Source organism: Aythya ferina (genome assembly GCF_964211825.1).
Source record: "Aythya ferina genome assembly, chromosome: 8".
Classification (NCBI taxonomy): Eukaryota; Metazoa; Chordata; class Aves; order Anseriformes; family Anatidae; genus Aythya; species Aythya ferina.
This window is the reverse complement of record NC_140304.1, coordinates 7,911,755-7,928,651: the sequence shown is the minus strand read 5'-3', so window position 1 is coordinate 7,928,651 and position 16,897 is coordinate 7,911,755. Positions and strand designations below refer to the sequence as shown.

General features: G+C 37.3%; 2 long non-coding RNA genes across 5 annotated transcripts in view; one reads left to right on the top strand and one right to left on the bottom strand.

The window, feature by feature from the left end:
• Positions 1-16,897, top strand: part of LOC311440425 — a 77,629-nt gene that overhangs the window by 7,070 nt on the left and 53,662 nt on the right. The window lies entirely within an intron of this gene.
• LOC311440424 overlaps positions 14,395-16,897 on the bottom strand; it is a 64,584-nt gene continuing 62,081 nt past the window's right edge. The window contains exons 3-5 of the long non-coding RNA XR_014695396.1: positions 15,430-15,503; positions 15,277-15,348; positions 14,395-15,192 (exon numbers count right to left, since the gene is read on the bottom strand). This is a non-coding gene — a long non-coding RNA (uncharacterized lncRNA). The remainder of the gene's footprint in view (positions 15,193-15,276; positions 15,349-15,429; positions 15,504-16,897) is intronic.

Here is a 16,897-nt window from a genome sequence, read left to right as displayed (position 1 = left end):
TGGCCCCTTCCTGACAACAGTGAAAGCTACTGAAGAGTAAGGAGTGTAAAGCGAGCAAGAAAAGAATACTATTTTCTCTGAGTTCATTGCGCATCAGGTTAAAGTGATGGTTTGTCCACTACAAAGTTTTCTTTTTCTTGGTGCATGGATTCTATCCCCAGCTGATCAGTTTGAACAGCCCCCAGTGACATCTAATAAAAACCCAACATTTTTTAAAGTTCCTTGTCATATAATTAAATACTGCTTAACAAAAGGCTTTGCAATCTTCCAGTTATATATGTGCATCAAAGCACAGATGTTAAATAAAGCTGGACTTTTTCAGTTCAATGATTGAATTAAAGCATTTGAAAGGAACAGAGGGAAAATGGTTTCAGGACAAACCAAACCAGATGGGTGAAGGTGGGGGTTAGCTTTCCCATCAATTTCTTTTGGGTGAATGCAAATCTCTGGTCTGAAATGAGTGTTTTAACTTAAAAATTATTTTATAATGGTTTGACCTATATTAAAATATAGCTTTTTATTTTTAGATGAAAAATGTTCAATATTTTTTGCTTGAAAATGCTAAAACTGAGCTTCCATTATTTCTCCCGTCTGTTTTGGTTCAAGTTGATCATGCAATTTGACTGGAAATCACTAAAGGCTTGTTCTTCTGAGTAAACATTTGATGGTGAATTCATTATTTTATTTGGGGGTGGACAGGGAAGTTTTGTTGCTACACTGAATGCTTTGGTTTGCCTATTGTATGTTTGAATTCTGTTATGTTCATCAAGACTGATCTCGAACAGGGATTTCTAAGTTTCAGTTGCACTGAATGTCAGGTCTGCCCATGTCAAATTATACAAAAAATGAACCTGTCATACATCTTTATTTTAATTTCCCTGATGCTTCATTGGTGGAAATGAGTTTTGTCTCAACGTTCTTTTAAAAAAAACTTATTGAGATACCAAATTACTGTCTCTTCCCTACATTGTGTACAGCAATACTAGATTTGGAAACATTCATTTTTTATCTCAAATGGAATTTTTGATGAGGAGATGTTAAATCTTTCAGATCAGCAGAAATACCCACTGCAATTCTAATTCTGGAGTCTCTGTTGGTAAGATGATAAAGGCAATGTTCACACACGCTAGTTGATGGAGCTATTTTGATCCCAGTCACACAAGTCTGTGATGACATGTGAATAAGTATTACTCACTTTACCTAGAGGCTGATGTGCATGGACATTTGGGAAGGTTAGTGCTGTGGTTACTGTACTGAATTTTGTAAGGCACTCTGCAAATAGGGATGTAAAAGAGCTGCGCAGATTGTTTCAAATAGCGGTGAATATTGTGGTTTTGGCTGAACACATTTTTGCCTTTCTAGATGAAAGCAGAACATAAGTTTGCTGGAAGCCAGAAGTTTTTTTTTATGAACTCTAACAGTCTGGGGGGGAAAAAAAAAGTTGGCTCGAAGAAAAGAAAAATGAGATGAAAAAAATTAACTCCTGGAAACCAGTTTTTGCCTCTTGCAAGAATATCATAAATGCCTTCATTGTTCATCTGTTCCCATGTTCTCACAAAGTTTTCAAGTGGAAGACAACAGCACTCTGACTTCTGATGTCATAGGACAGGTAACTGAAACAGTACTTCGAGAGGCTCAAATTTATCTAAGTACTGCTGCAGCTTGCTAGTGGGGTTTCACAGGATATGTTTTCTGCATGAGACCAGTCCTCTTATGTATATAGAAACATGACCGAGTTGCTCTAAGTCTAATCTGTGAACATAATTACTGTGGTTACAGTCCAAAAATGCAGTTATTAAAACAAATGCAATGAGGAAATATTGATTAGCCAAATCAGGAAACAAAAATTTGGGTTATTTGTGTTGATGTGGCAGTGTAGAAAACTGCACTGTGAGACTGAATCAACAGCTGTGCATGGGCATAGCTGTCCGAGCATGTTGGCAGGAATGGGATGTTGATCTTCAAAAAATCCACCCAGAAACAAAACATTTCAATAAATAAAAAGAGCAATGAAATGTGTAAGGATTTTATCCTGGAGCTGGCTACAAAAGGACTAGTATTTATTTGCCAGGACTCACAATGCATTTCTGAGACTCTGTTTTCCTTCAAAACAACTGAACCCTTCAATTTGCAAAAGACCCACAAAGAGGAAAAAAAGTGGTTATACAAGCAAGCTTTAATTATGTTTTTGACCCTTCTAACTCTCAGCTCCCATTGCAATATTGGAAACAGAAAAGCTTATTTTGACAGTGAAGCAGCAAAGATTCTTTTTTGTTACATTAGCACGATATCTCATTCAGGGAGCTGAGAGGGTAGGGCAGACCTGTTTAGCTGTGAGTAAGGGTATAAGGCCACTGACAGACGTCAGCTGCTGATTAAGTATAAATTTACCTTGATAGTGATTTAAAAAAGTTGGAAAAGGTGGATATCTGGTTTTGGAAAGTAATCCATGCGGAGGAAGGCCCAGCTGGATGTCAGTATTGTCCTTTTTAGCTAACAAAGGGGTTAATGATTGCTGAAGGACTATTATCAAATGTGGAAGTGAACAAGAAGAGGAGTGCAACAGCTGCATGCCATTTATTGCATCTCTGGTCCCAGTCCTATTTCTGATACATTTATTGACTTGATTTCTCCATTCCTGCAAAATGTTTCACCTCTGTTTGCTGCAATATATTTTGCTCTATACTGGGATAGCACTAACACTTCTGTATTCTCTCTTCTGGATTCTTTCAATATTTCATTTTACAGAGCCTTCCTACATGCTTCTTCACAGGAATTTGTGTACCAAGTGCTCTTCTTTCTGAGCTGTCAATCTTCCTTCAGCCTCATCATGTCCCCTCCTTCTGCCATTGCTACCTGATCTAATCACCAGTCGCCCTACTGTGTCATGTCTGTGCTGTCTCCATGCAAGGCTACCTAAGACCCAGCAATGTCTTCCTCCAAATTTGCACCATATTAAATGTCACTTATTCCATTTACTGTTGGCCTGTGCTGAGAAAGTGGGTCATATATTTTTGTCTACATGTTTTTTCTTCAGTTCTGGTATATTTCAGCTCAACTAATTTGTCTCCTTTCCTGCCAAGTATCCTGTGCTTACAATGTCAATCATCTGTAAAACACCCAGGGTTCTCTCCCAAACGTTTTCCAGCAAAAAATGCCTGAAAGCTGTTCTTCTAAGGAAAGATGTAAAAGTTGCGAAGTTGAGGAGGACAGATAATGGCTAGGAAGTTAAATAAGTAAATCTTACCTTTCTTTAGGAACTGGGGATGGGATGTACTAAGAGGAGTCATGGAATTATAGGTCTACTGGCTGAAGCTAAATTTCTTGAATTATTATTGGAATAAAGGGTCCAACTTCTTAAGCTCTTGAAATATGAGAAGTGAGAGTCAACGTGGATTTCTAAGGAGCAAACTGTCAAATTAATTTTCTTTACAGTGACATAACAGGACTTGTGGAAAGCAGAGAAGCAATAACTTATCTCCATATTAGAAAGGTTCAGGGTAGTAGCCAATTATTCATTGTCCAAATTAAAAGCTATTGAATGGCAGCCTGCAAAGGTACTGTCCTGTGTCTGGTGTTCTTTAACAACTTCAGTAAGAACCTGCTGTTGGTCTCCTCACTAGCATATTCACTGGATTTATACATAACAATTATGTTGGGAAAGGGGTAAGGGAGACCTGCAAGTACGTTGGGGAAATTGAGGAAAGGGTCTGAAAATATTTCTGTTGTAGCCAGCACTAATAAAGCATCATCTAAATTACTTCATAAAGTCTAAGATGTGGCACTTCCAGAAATGTGGCTCCTTTGGATGGAGGTCCTAAAAAGGTTACTAAAAATGATCAGAACTGCACTGAAGAATCAGAAAAGAATGTGCTTTGGCATAACCCAAGAGAATTGAGGAGAATGTCTTAAGATATAATTGTCCCCCAAATAGGAAGGGGAAAACTTGTCCTTTATGCCTGAGTGGATGGAAAGATATAATGGACTTAATCATAGCATGAGCAATTTAGTTTAGGCAGTGGGGTATGCTGCCATAGATGCCAGTACTGTAGGCTTTTAGGAAGAACTTGGACAAGTGTCTGTCAGGCATGATTTGTATAGCTGCATCTGCCTTGGGGTTGGTAGACGGACTTCATGCACTCTCTGAAATTCCTGTGTGGTTTCAAAATTCTATATGCTGTTAAAAATGTAGGGTGAAATAGAGAGATTTTAGCTGAAAACAGTTCTGTACATGGTATATGTGCAGAATAAAGGGGAAAACTGTCATTAGCTTTTTTGCTGATACTGTATTGGCCCACACCTCAGGAACAACATTAAACCCTTGTGGGTTAGGAGTATATTCTGACATGTTGCAGATGACATGTAGCTGAGAGTAACCTCTCAAGGGGGCAAACCCCCTTGATGTTTGTGGGCAGCTGAATCCATGTTGTAGGCATGAATATATATTGATCTTCTATTGTAGCTGCTGCATAGATCTGAAAAGACAATTCAACTGTACAGTTACCTCTCTCCCTCCCACTTAATATATGCTTCTATTCTATAACATATCTGGATTAATCCAAATCTGAAGTTTGAACAAGTCTAAAGTTCAGAGTGGAAGCACAAACTGTTACCTCTTTTTCCCTTGTACTTCAGGGGCTGATGCTAAAGCTTTTTGAATTTTTGAATGCACATTTAAAGTTCTGTTGTCTTGGGCCACTCCCATGCAATTAAGCTTCATGGATTTGGTAATGCTGATTTATGAATATTATAACTTTCATTTTTTACCTTACTGTCAAGTGAATACAACTCAAAATTATATTCTTCATCTGGGTCCATGAAGATCTACTAAGTTTAATTATCCCAAATTTGTATTATCTTAATGGTACTCATCCAAACTTAACACAAAATCCTAAAGAATGATGAGGTGATGTAATGGTGTTAGAGATAGCATGAGAATTGATACTAGTACTTGTCCCAATAGGAGTACCTTTCACATCTGTTATTTATGATGTGAAATGCCACTGGGGACAGATCCAGTAACTATGTACATAGTAATGCCTTTAATTAGACTAACTGAATAAATATTGCACGCAGGCTTGAGGGATCTCATAAAAGTTTTACCCCTGTTGAAGAGGAAATTGGTGCAACTGGAGAACGATAACTCCAATAGGAACTGTACACTGGGAAGATCAATATCTCCAAACTTCTTGTGCATTGATTCTTGTGGCACTTATGGATAAACTTACAATTCCTCTCTGACCTTTCAGAAAAATCTTCCTGTGAACTTAGCTTAGGTATAAAACTTACTTGTCAGTCAAATGACAAATGTCAGATGACCTTCTGCTATCACTGTGCATATACCAAGGCTTTTTTGTTTGCTTTTTAAATCTCATTTCTTTTGTAAGCACTACAGAGACTAGGTTATTGGAGCAGAAAATATCTTTACCTGAGACTATTCTGCCTCTCTTCTGGACTGCACTGCCTGCGGTATAAAGCTAAAGCTTGGGGGTATGAAGGCTTTGAAGTTAAAGCATAACAGCCTCTTTGTTTTCTCTGTTTTCCTTGCCATAAAGAGCGCATAACTGGAGTGACAGAGTTCAGTGAATAGATGCTTTACATGACTGCCTATTGCAACACCTGCTGGCAGCTGAGTGTGACACTGCTGCAAACCTCTACTCGTGGTGCAGGAATGGACACAGAAACCCCTTGTTCAACCTCATGCTTTATAATAGTCAGAAATATACATGTGGTGGGTTGCGTTTTCCTCATTCTTGAAGCCAGTTTTTCCATGTATTTCAGCCAAAGCAATACCTGCAGATGTTAAGACTGATTTTTCCATCTCAGTACTTTAGAAGGAGGTATGGCAATATTACAGTCATTTTTTTTTTTAATCTTGTGAGGCTGGTTTCAGTGTCCTTACAGTGGTCTGTAGGCTATTAGGTGGACAGTATATTAATAATATACAGTATTTGATTGTGCCTTGTAGCTTGTGTCTAGCTCAAGGTAGGGTGGAGGGGGTGAGGAATGCCAACAGCTCGGGTTCCGGAAGGAAAGATAAAATAGAATTTTAACATTAGACCTCTTCTGTGTGGTTGTTGCAAATTAAGGGCTTGCTCTTCACTGTTGATTTCAGGCAAGGTGGTAGAGAAATTAAACTAACAAAAACCTTGAGCATTGAAGGTGGGCAGAAGAAAGTACACCTAAAATGGTGGAACCCCAGTAACCACTTGTATGCCATCCCAGACTAAGGCTTTATTAAGCTGTATTAAGTTTTTCCTATTATTGTTTGTATGTCTTAATCCATCAGAATCACTCTTAAACAGGTTAAAAGAAGTTTTTGTCCCTTGAACAGTTTTAAGAAGAATTGCTTATGTAAAAAGCATATTACCCATCAAATTTTTCTTAATGTCAATTTTCAAATGGTAGGCTTGAAGAGGAGGATAAAAAGCAGACCTACTATGTCTTATGTAGTAAATACATTTGAGCTGTAATCTGAAAAAAATGCATTTTTTAAATATTCCAATTGTAACCCTTATTTTAACACTTAATATACTAGATTATCCGCAATAATTTAATATACTTTATACCCATGTCTTCTTTTTGCTTTTGAAAGCTTGATCTGAAGCAGCACTAGTGGCTATTTACATGACGTGTAGGCCAAACTCTTAATAAAACTAAAAGCTGAACACCATTACAGTATTTTGTTCTCTATTATTAATTGTGAGAGTTTTATTGGTAAGAACTTTATATTAAAATAATGAGAAAAATAAATCTATATAAATAAAGCTTGTGTATAGGAAAAGTGAAGAAAAGTAGGTCAGTGCTTTAGTCTGTTTTTTTTGCTACATCTTAAAGATTTTCCTCTGCAATGATTTGCTTGCACTTATTTTTAATATCATAATCCTTAAATTTATAATCCTCAATGATAGTTAATGATTGCTAACACGTGTAATTTTGCTCATCCAGTGTCAGTAGCACCAATGATATACTTGGTCATGTGTTTGTAAATGGCTGTCTGTTTCAGAATCTGGTTATTTAAAGTGAATCTAATTTAATTATCAAACAGCAAATACACTGTCTGCAGAAGTCACTGACCTAGAATATTGCCTCTAAGCTTTTGAGCATGGCTGATAGTGCAGTGATGTAAAATGACATGAAAGCTGAAGACATAATTGCTCGTTGTGAATCTTTTTTCAGTAGCTAACATTATTCTGAAGATGGAAAGTGACAGTTATGTATTTTTGGCAATGTTTCCCTGTAGGAAAGGAACATGCAACCTACTTATTTTTGCTACTGCTAGGGCTGACTCAAAATTATATTCATAAGTTTATTTACTGACATTATGGACTGAGTTTTCAGTGATCTCTACTCAAATACTAATTTAGGGCTCTTGTAGTCTAGGTATGTAGTCATGCAAAATGAGATGTTAGAGGCTTATCCACAAAATATCACAGGAGTTATTCCTAGGAGCAGACACTGTGTTTTGGGAGCATCCAAAATAAAAGAAGTGAAGCATCCAAAATTCAGATGCTGCTTTTGACTATGTGGCCGCACAAAACTCAAAAATGCCATCTGGTGACAGCTTTACCTTCTCGCTGTCTGATGGAATCAGTGTAGTGCGTGAGTTCCTGTTGCTTGTAAATTTACACTTGTAGCTGATGGAAATGATACATCTGTGAAAACTTGGAAAGCAGCTAGTGAGCAACCTTACTTTAAAAAGAGATGACAAAATGCAGCATCCAACAATCTTAAAGTGAATGTGGAGCCTGTCTGTGCTTTTAAGCACACATTGCAGTGTTCTGTGCCTGTAAGCATACAGGCTCTGAGTTCACTTTTACACTGGCTGTTGCAGCTTCTGACAATGATTTAAAAAAAAAAAAAAAAAACTATATGAGCTGCCAGTGGCCTAGCAACCTCCCAGTCTCCTTTATGTGTGATGCAGAGATACCAGCTTCGTTGCTCAGTGTGTTCAGAGGGCCTGCTGGGAGGATAGTGGCACCAGTGCCCATGCTCGTTTAATTTTAATGACTACAAAAATCCTTAAAATATGGTCTATTGTTTGCAGACACTTCAGTGAATTAGCTTTGTTTCAGTTCAGCAAAGGCTGATGTATCCTCATGGCAAGTAATTTTATCGTGGGTATCCTGGGCTAATGTGATAACACGTTCATAGAAAATAAGGTAGGAAGATTCTCTTTCAGGAAAATGTAGCTCAGATGCTTTGTCTAAGTAGAGCACTAGTGCTAGGCATTAATACTTGTCAAAACCAGCAAAGGTATGCATCTAGGTTCTAGCCAAAAATATGTGTGCAGGTATGAGTGCTGGAGACTTAGGTTATTCCTGACTAGTTAGCAACAGATGTAGTAGCACCCACAAATTCTCAGAATGAGATTTAAAGAAGTCAGGTTCCCACACAGTTAAGTCTATCTCAGGAGGAAGAAAACTTACTGATTTCCATCTTCTAAAGCATGGAGTGTCTTAAGTGCCCATCTGCATCCACAACCACATTGAAGGGAGAATGGGTGGTGGAGGGTCTCAGCAGAGAGCAGGAAGGTTTTCAGCATTAATTTTTAAGTTGGCTTGTAACAGTCATTTTGTGGTATTCACTTGAACAGACCTGTGGTTTGGTTATCTTACACTCGATGCACATTATCTGATTCCAGAAGACACCTCCAGTCAGCAGTTAGAAGTCTTTGTACTTATACCTGCAGTGTCTGAAATTTTGCTGAAAATCATCTCTTGTAAAGGCTGATACAGATCTGAAGTCAGCACATAGTTCTAGGCTAGACAAGGGTGTCAGCAAGCATGCTGAAAAGAAGCTCCTTCATATTGTGAGAGAAGGTATTTTAAAGACTCAGGTGGTGGTGTTTTGTTTTTGGCTTCCCCCATTTGTGCAGTGAGAGGCTTTTTACTGTTTTACTAGCTCTGTTTTCTACTGTTTTACTATCTCTGTGCAAGAAATACTGGAAACTGAAGTAAAGAGCACAATGTGAAAGGAGAGAAGAAACAAGTGCCATTGCTTCAAGCATGTACACTGGTGGTGTGGGAGCCATCGTCAGACACAAACATGCTGTGAGCTCCTTCCACCCACGTACCTCAAGCTTCACGAAGCGAAGGAGACTGTCATGTGGTGGCAAAGGCCAGATTATCATAATGTGGGTGTGAAGTTTCTGCCCCAAAATACTCTCCTGCTTTGAAGCTCTGTATCTGTACCTGCAAGGCAGTTATCTGCACAAATGGAGGAGTTAGGTGTCCAAGTGCTGTGTGTCCAGGGCCACCCACAGTGTTTTTTCTGTGGGCAGAAATGCTCTCTGTAGGTGGGAACATGTGTTTTTAAAGTACATGTGCTTTTGTTTCTCTCGTTCTTCTCCCCCAAGAGTGACATCTACCTCTGACTGCATTTTTTAAGTGTAGGATGTACAGGACCCATTCTACTTTTATATTTCTCTTGCATGTTGATTTGCCAACCCTCAGCTTGTATAAATTGGCATAGTTCCACTGAAATCAATGTGTGCTGACTAAAACCAGCAGAGAATCTAAATTCATTAGTTAACTGACCATGCTTCATGCAAATGTCTGGACTGATGTCCCCCAGTTGTTCTGGGGCTGTACACGGATCTTAGGCCATGGCAGCTTCTGTCTTTAAAGTACTGTCTCTTTCTTGTTTTCCTCCACAATTGTATCCTGAATATATATGGGACTTTTTTTGTATAATTTTGGTATTCCTTTAGCAGTTTGTGGCTTCCCTAGTCTGCAGGGCAGTGGCTGCAGTGACTATGTCAGTATGTTAACCAGGGGCATATTGATAGAGGACGATGAACTGCATGACATTTAAATGTAAATCTATCATCGTGAACTCTAGGCTTGTTATGGCACAGTATTTTGAGGCAAACTGTAATTAGTACAGGATGTACTTTATGATAATTAGGAATGTTTTACACCTCAGATGGTGATGTTGACTTTAGAGGGCAACCACCTGGACTAAGCTCTCACTAGCTAAAAATTAATATTTTTGTGTTTTTTTTTTTGTTTCAAAGTGTCTATGATAAGATATTTTAACTGCTTAATTACTGAAGAGTAGTTCCATGCAATCAAATCGCTTAATAGCATGATTATTGGTATAGCTTGCCATCCATGACAAATTATACTATAGTTTAGGTAAATAGTTTATGTATAATGTAGTTCATCCTGAATGCAAGGTGAAATTTCTCCACCTTAATGGCCAAGGGAATGTTATTTTCCAGCTCTCTTGCCTCTTTGTCTGACTTATTCTGAACACTGGTACCCTAGAATTGTGGTACCTGGTCCATTTTGGATTTGTCTTTTATCTAGACCTAGTGTGGCATTTCTAATAGAGAATAACAAAAAAACATGCACAATTTACTTGCACCTTCAGGTTTCATAAAAACCTTTTTTTACAAACTTGATAGTTTAAATTAAAAAAAAAAAAAAATCAAAAACTTTAGGGCTAACTTGCATGCAGCTGTAACTCATGAAACAAAATCAGGGAAGGCCAGAATATGTAGTGTCCCTGCATATTCTGGCTGCAGAGTTGGGGGACTTAGTTCTGGTTTACTGACACATATGGACAAAGTTTTTTTTTTGTTGTTGTTGTTTTAATTCATAGCTTTTGTGGATGCTCCTACATTTGGAGTCTTGCCTACATTAATGGGTATCAGTTCAGATCTAGACCTAGGAGGAGAAGACTTTGTAGTTCCAATGACACTATGAAGGCAGTGATGTAATCAGTGAATGTAGAAATTGCACAATTCTTTCAGTCTCTTTTATAATAAACATATATTTAGAAGTTCTGTAATTTTAATACTGGCCCCGATTCCTCCTCAGATCAATTTTTCTTAAATTAAAAAATAGACCTTAGATACGTTTATGCCAGGCACACTTGCATATTCAGTTTGTGATTATTTTTCCTTTCAAAGTGAAGGATCTAACATGGTGATGTAAAATACTGAGCTTGTAAATAGATTTTTCAATGCAGACTACAGAAGGATGTTTATGAGAAAATGGTCTTGCTCCTCATCTTTCTTGGAGGGGCAGTTAAACAGAACACTGTAATATGAAAACAGAAGAGGATACAATAATGCAAAATAGTTGCACTAAATTACATTTAATAGATTTCTTATTGAGTAGTTAACTTTTTTAATCGAATTTTAGACTTTCCCTTTATTTAAATTGAGCCAGTATCCCCAACATCTCCCAGTTGTGACAAATAGCAAATGTTTCAACAATTCTGATGTCTATGTATCTTGGAAACATAGCTCATTTGTAAGTGAGGGGGAATGTCTTTAAGCTCATTGAAAAAAATGTTGGTTTTGTAGTCATTCTTTCCATTGTCCCTTTTGAAGTCTGTACGAGACTTTTAATTATTTTTTTAAAAAAAAAAAAAAAAGGTGTGTGGACTAGATGATCCTTGTGGGTTCATTCCGTGTATGCTGCCATGGTTTCTACTTTTTCAAAAGCTAGAGTTTGAATTAGAGTTAGAAATTTCTAAGTTCAAAAAATGGCAAGTGTTGCATTTCAGGGGGATGAAATAATCTACTTCAAATTAGGAAAACTTGTGGACAGTAATATCTATGGAATAATGTTAGATAAATTTAAATGTGTTAAGTGCATAGTGCCATTACAAATGCTATTTTTGGCTGGAAACGATCAGTAGTTCCTTGTAAAATAAGGAGACGTCAGACTATTTCAGTTGGCCTTGGCTGGGCTGTTTGGAACGCAGTCTGCATATCTGGGACTTGCACTTAAGTAGGATGCACAGGAAGACTTGAAACAAAAATGAGAAAAAAAAAAAAAAGAAAACTAGAGACAAAATTATACAATGCTAAGTAGAAGCAAGGGCAAGATATAAATATTAATCTGGAGTGATGTAGTGGACTACAACTCTAGAAGGAAACAAAAATAAATATCAAATGAAAAGAAAAAGGGGATGGTCAGCAAGATGGAAAATATGGTGTTCACATTAGGGAAAAGTCAATTACAAGATTACATTTTTTTCTTCCCTAGAACAGGACATGACTGGAAGGCAAGATCATCTAGATATGACTTCCAACCCAGCTACAGACTTATATTTATCTCCTTAGCTTACTGTATGTCACTTGGCTATTTGTAAAGGAAGAAATTAGTGTGATGATGTTTGGCTGTGCCAAAGCCTAACATTTCCATCCTGCTATGGTCCTGAGTCACAGCTGATTTCTGTTGTAGGGATTCAGTTGTTTTAAAGGTAAGACTACCTGTTTTTGTGTACTCACTGAACAGAAGTTGTAGACTTGATGCTAAAATTGTTGGGATAGATGTTTTCAGTCATCCTATGCCAGAAGTCAGGAAAAATGCATGGACATTTGGAGATAACTAAAACCTCAGTGACTGCAAACCTAATAGCAGCCCTTTGGTACCACCTTTTTTGTCTTCAAGCACTGGGAAACAGTGACTGATCTCTTATGTACAGAAACTATGCTCCTTTACCTCCTCTTCCACTGCTGCCGTGAAGCTAGTGCTCCTATTATGTCAAGGCCCATTGCATTCGCTGTAACTTTGATATGCTTGACCTAAAAATATTGCTGTGAGTGAATTATTTACAATGACACCGAGGAGCAATTTTCTAGAAGGTCTCTGTGGCCCGTGGGCACTGCAATGGGTACATATGTCTTCTATTTCCAAAAAAAAAAAAAAAAAAATCTGAAAATGACCATGAAACCTCTCCACAGTATTTCACAGCTGCTGTTACTGCCGAGATCACTCTTGCTTTACGGTGTAAGGAAAGCCTACACAAACCGATGTCTGTTGTTGGGTGTGGAGTAATGACATTGCTTTGCCAATAAGCTTTCTGTAAATTACTGTTCTGCAGACATTACCTTTTAGTTATCAAGCTGTATGAAGTATATATCTGTTCGCTAAGGAGACTTTTTAGTCTTGATAAGAAAATGTGACAAATAACTGAAAAAAGTTATACTTTAAAGAGTGGGGAAAAGACTGTTGCTGTTGAGTCTATTCTTCAGAAACTGGTAAAAGCTTGTTGTCCAGTTGAAAATATTTGTTATATCCTTGTAATGTCTGTGGGCCAATTATCTGTGCCTGGGTTGATGCTGACTGAAGTTTCTGCAACCTGTTACGGTATGGCATGAATTGTTGCTGTTTAATATTTAGTCAACATAGGCAACGAAATCACTGTAGAAATTTTTGAACAAGTAAAGCATTTGTTTATTTTGAGGAAGAGTATTGTCAAAGCAATCAAAACCAACCAAACAAACAACAACAAAAAAATTATTTCCACCCTCCCTGCATTGGAATCTGTCCCTACACCAACTGTAATTGTTCAAGCATTATCAGTTGCAGCATGAATGGCTTCTGTATGCATTTTTTTCTTCTACTTGAAGGTGATTACGTGCCAGGACACTTTCTTTCCAGTGCTGTCAAATTCTACAATCTTCTATTACTGAATTATCTTCATGTTTATAAATGCATTACACAATTATAAGTAGCACTGATAAATGTCTTGCAGAAAAAAAGTCTTGGTTTTTATTTCGATAACAAATTTTGATGCATGCTGTTGCAAAACATACTGGCTGCAACTTACCTTGAAAGTTCCTCCTTCTAGATAGAACATATGAGTCCTGCTTTTGGTTTACATACTGCACGAAAGGATCATACTAATAGTAATTTGGGTTCCCATTGCTGTGTAGAAATGAGTAGACCTAAAGATAAAGGCTTATCTGTAGTGTTGCTTGTAGTGTAGCCGTACATCCATAGCTACCCTTCCTTTTAGTACTCAACTCTGCTGTTTGTGACCTCAGTAGAACTCTGCAGGTTCTTCTCTAACAAATATTAGAATACAAAAACAGTATTCCCAACCATCAAATAATATCCACACAGTTCTGGTGTTTAATGTAATTCATTATTGTGGCTCTTGGAGGAACTGATTTTTTTTAATGTAAGTATCAGTCTTGCGTGTGATCAAGGACTGATCATTTCCGTGATTGAAATATATTTTTATAATTTAACTAGGCCAGTTTCCAAGTTCAAGAAGCCAGTACAAATGTATCCGCCTGTGATAGCACTGATGCTTTTATCCTGTTTAGCAGTTGCTATATGATAAAACCTGGATAAAACAAGCAAGTACAGTGAGCAAGAGAATTGTGTAACTGAGGTGCTGAAGATACTTTCTAAATAACAAACTAAAGTATTGTTATGAGATCTCCCACCCCCCCTCCATTAGAAGAGGAAACAATGAATGCCATGTGATTACTGAACTTCGGAAGCAATCACTACTGCAGAGTATCAAAATTGTGCTGTTTGAAGGCTGAACTTACCTTAGATGACTTCTGAAATGTAGATAGGTCTCAGTGTGTGTCTGACTGGATAAACAAGGGTTTTAAAGAAATAAGGAGAAAGCAGCGAGCTTTAACTTTGTTTATTTTCTTCTTATTATTAGCAGTACTAAGTGTGACATTGGTACCCGAAGTATACAGTAATTTTACAGTGTAACTGTTTATTGTTCAATTATAATTATGGATATACATCTATTTCTGTAATCCCTCTGACCAGTAGAAAAGGTAAATCTAACATTTGCTGACACTGTTTATTTAGGTGCATAAGATTAATTTTATACAGAACTAATTTTTTGATGCATCAACTGTCTATTTAATTCCAGCTTTCATTTCTATTTTTGTCTTGATGAGTATAAAAGGCATTTTTGTGAACTGTTCCACAATGCCTAGTTTAGATGAGATTTAAATACCCTTTCCTCCTATGCTGAATCTTGAGGAGTGCATATACACAAAGTTCCTTATTATTTGCTTCTACATACATATTAAACAAGGATTTTTATGATTTCAACCATGCCAAACCCTGCAAGGACAATATTCCAGAAAAAGGCAGCAGTGTTTTTTTCAGTCAACAGAATTAAATACAAGGTAGTGAAAATTGAGTATCCTCAACTATTTTTTGACCAGAAAAAAATGTAGCCTATAAGAAGTGTTTGCTTCTTACTACTCCTTTCAGAGCTGATGTTCCTCTCAATGGCAGCAACTGTAAAATGTGGGGCCACAGTTGCATTCATTGTTCAGTGAGCTTGTCCACATAGTTAAACCCACCGACAGCAATGAATGTTGATTGTGACCTTTTTTTGTAAAGCTTGGCAGGGTGGGAGAGAAACCTCATGTGCTGGTTAGGTTTCTATCTTCAGTGTGAAGGCCTGAAAGCATGAAGTAAGGAGGAGGATGGTTAGCTGGAGGGTACAATCAACGGTCGATGGTTTTCACTTTAATTCCAAACTCACCGACAGCGTTGAATGTTCACTGAAGCAACCACTACAACAGAACTCCATTGACTTGACAGCGTCCTTAAATGTCTGAAAGGAGGGGGGAAAATCAAAATTGACACAATCATTTTAATCATACAGATGATGCAATTTCAGTCATTGTTCTCTTACCCACACCAGCACCCTTTTCTGCCCATCCTGTTTCAACCTTCGTGCAAGAAGCTGGCAGTTTTCCAAACATCTTTCTAGGAAAAGAAAAGACAATTTCACTTATTCAAGCTTTAACTATATACATTGGACATTGAGGCAGAAGTGGATTAGTGTAGTATGTTATATTACAGAACTGAACTTTATAGCAAACCGAAACACAAGATCCCATGTATTAACAGATCTGGCCAAGAACATTATGAATTGGTGTTACCAATTCATAAATTTTCCCAATAGAGTAAAATCTATTCTGCTGATGTTCTTCTCTTGATATTACATTGTGGTTTTATGTTCTAAATTTCTGTTCATATGTTTTCTAGGTGTCAACATGCTGTCCATATCCAGAACGTGATCACTATGCAGTAAATTACACAGTAAAGTTCATAACTTCCACAGTAGCACAGTACACTTTTTCTTATATCAGGACTTTCCAACTAAGTTCTCATCTTCCTTGGTGTGCATGTGAATAGCATGTATATAAATATAGACATAGGATTTAATGTAACGAGGGCACAACAAGGTAACAGAGGTATTTTACCTTATTTGTATTTATAAGTTGTTCTCCTGCAGAAGGCTGTTCTCTTGTAGCTTTGGTCTGAATTCCTTTTGTTAGGGCCGCTCTTAGATTGTTGCATTGGAAACTGTGACTGATACATTGGCTTCTATGCATTGGTACTTGCTAAATCTATTACCAGAGGACAAAGTAGTCCTGTACTCTCTCATTGATTTCTGCATTTAAAAAAAGCACTTTATAAATGTGTTTTGTTAAATTTGTTTATAGTTGCATAAAGGTAACCAGCACTAAAAGAGTGCAGTCATAAGTGTGTTGCCTGTATATATTTTGTAAGCAAATGATGAGACAAGGACTTTGTCCAAGCTGTTCCTTTCAACTAATTATTCTGCATTTACAGATATGTATTACTTTTTATAATTTAACTCACCTGTATTTCTATCAAATGTATCTAAAATACAGTAATTAGTACAGCCTGCTGGAAAACTACACAAGAATGGAATTATGATCCTCCGTAAAGGAGAAACTTACACATTTTGCTTAGGAATGCTTCTGTGATTATGAGTATCTCTGAATTCCAACCAACTGTGCCATGAGCCCCTAATTTGCTGATACAGCAGCAAACATCCCATGATGCTGTGGTACTTTAGCTCTAAAATTTGGTTGTTTTTTTTTTTTTTTTTTTTCCCATTTCTTTGTACTGGCTTTATCACAGTTTAACTCCACGGATGTTAGGAAAAGAGTTCTTTTGCACCAGCACAAGCTATGAGACAATAAATCTCTTCAACTCCGTAGTCTTCTGTGCATCTGCATCTGTTCAACATTGTTCTAGCAAAATAAATAGACTAAATAAACAGACTCTATGGTTTAGGGTCACTCATGTTTAACATCCTCCCTGTTATAAGCTTTCCTTCTGTATGC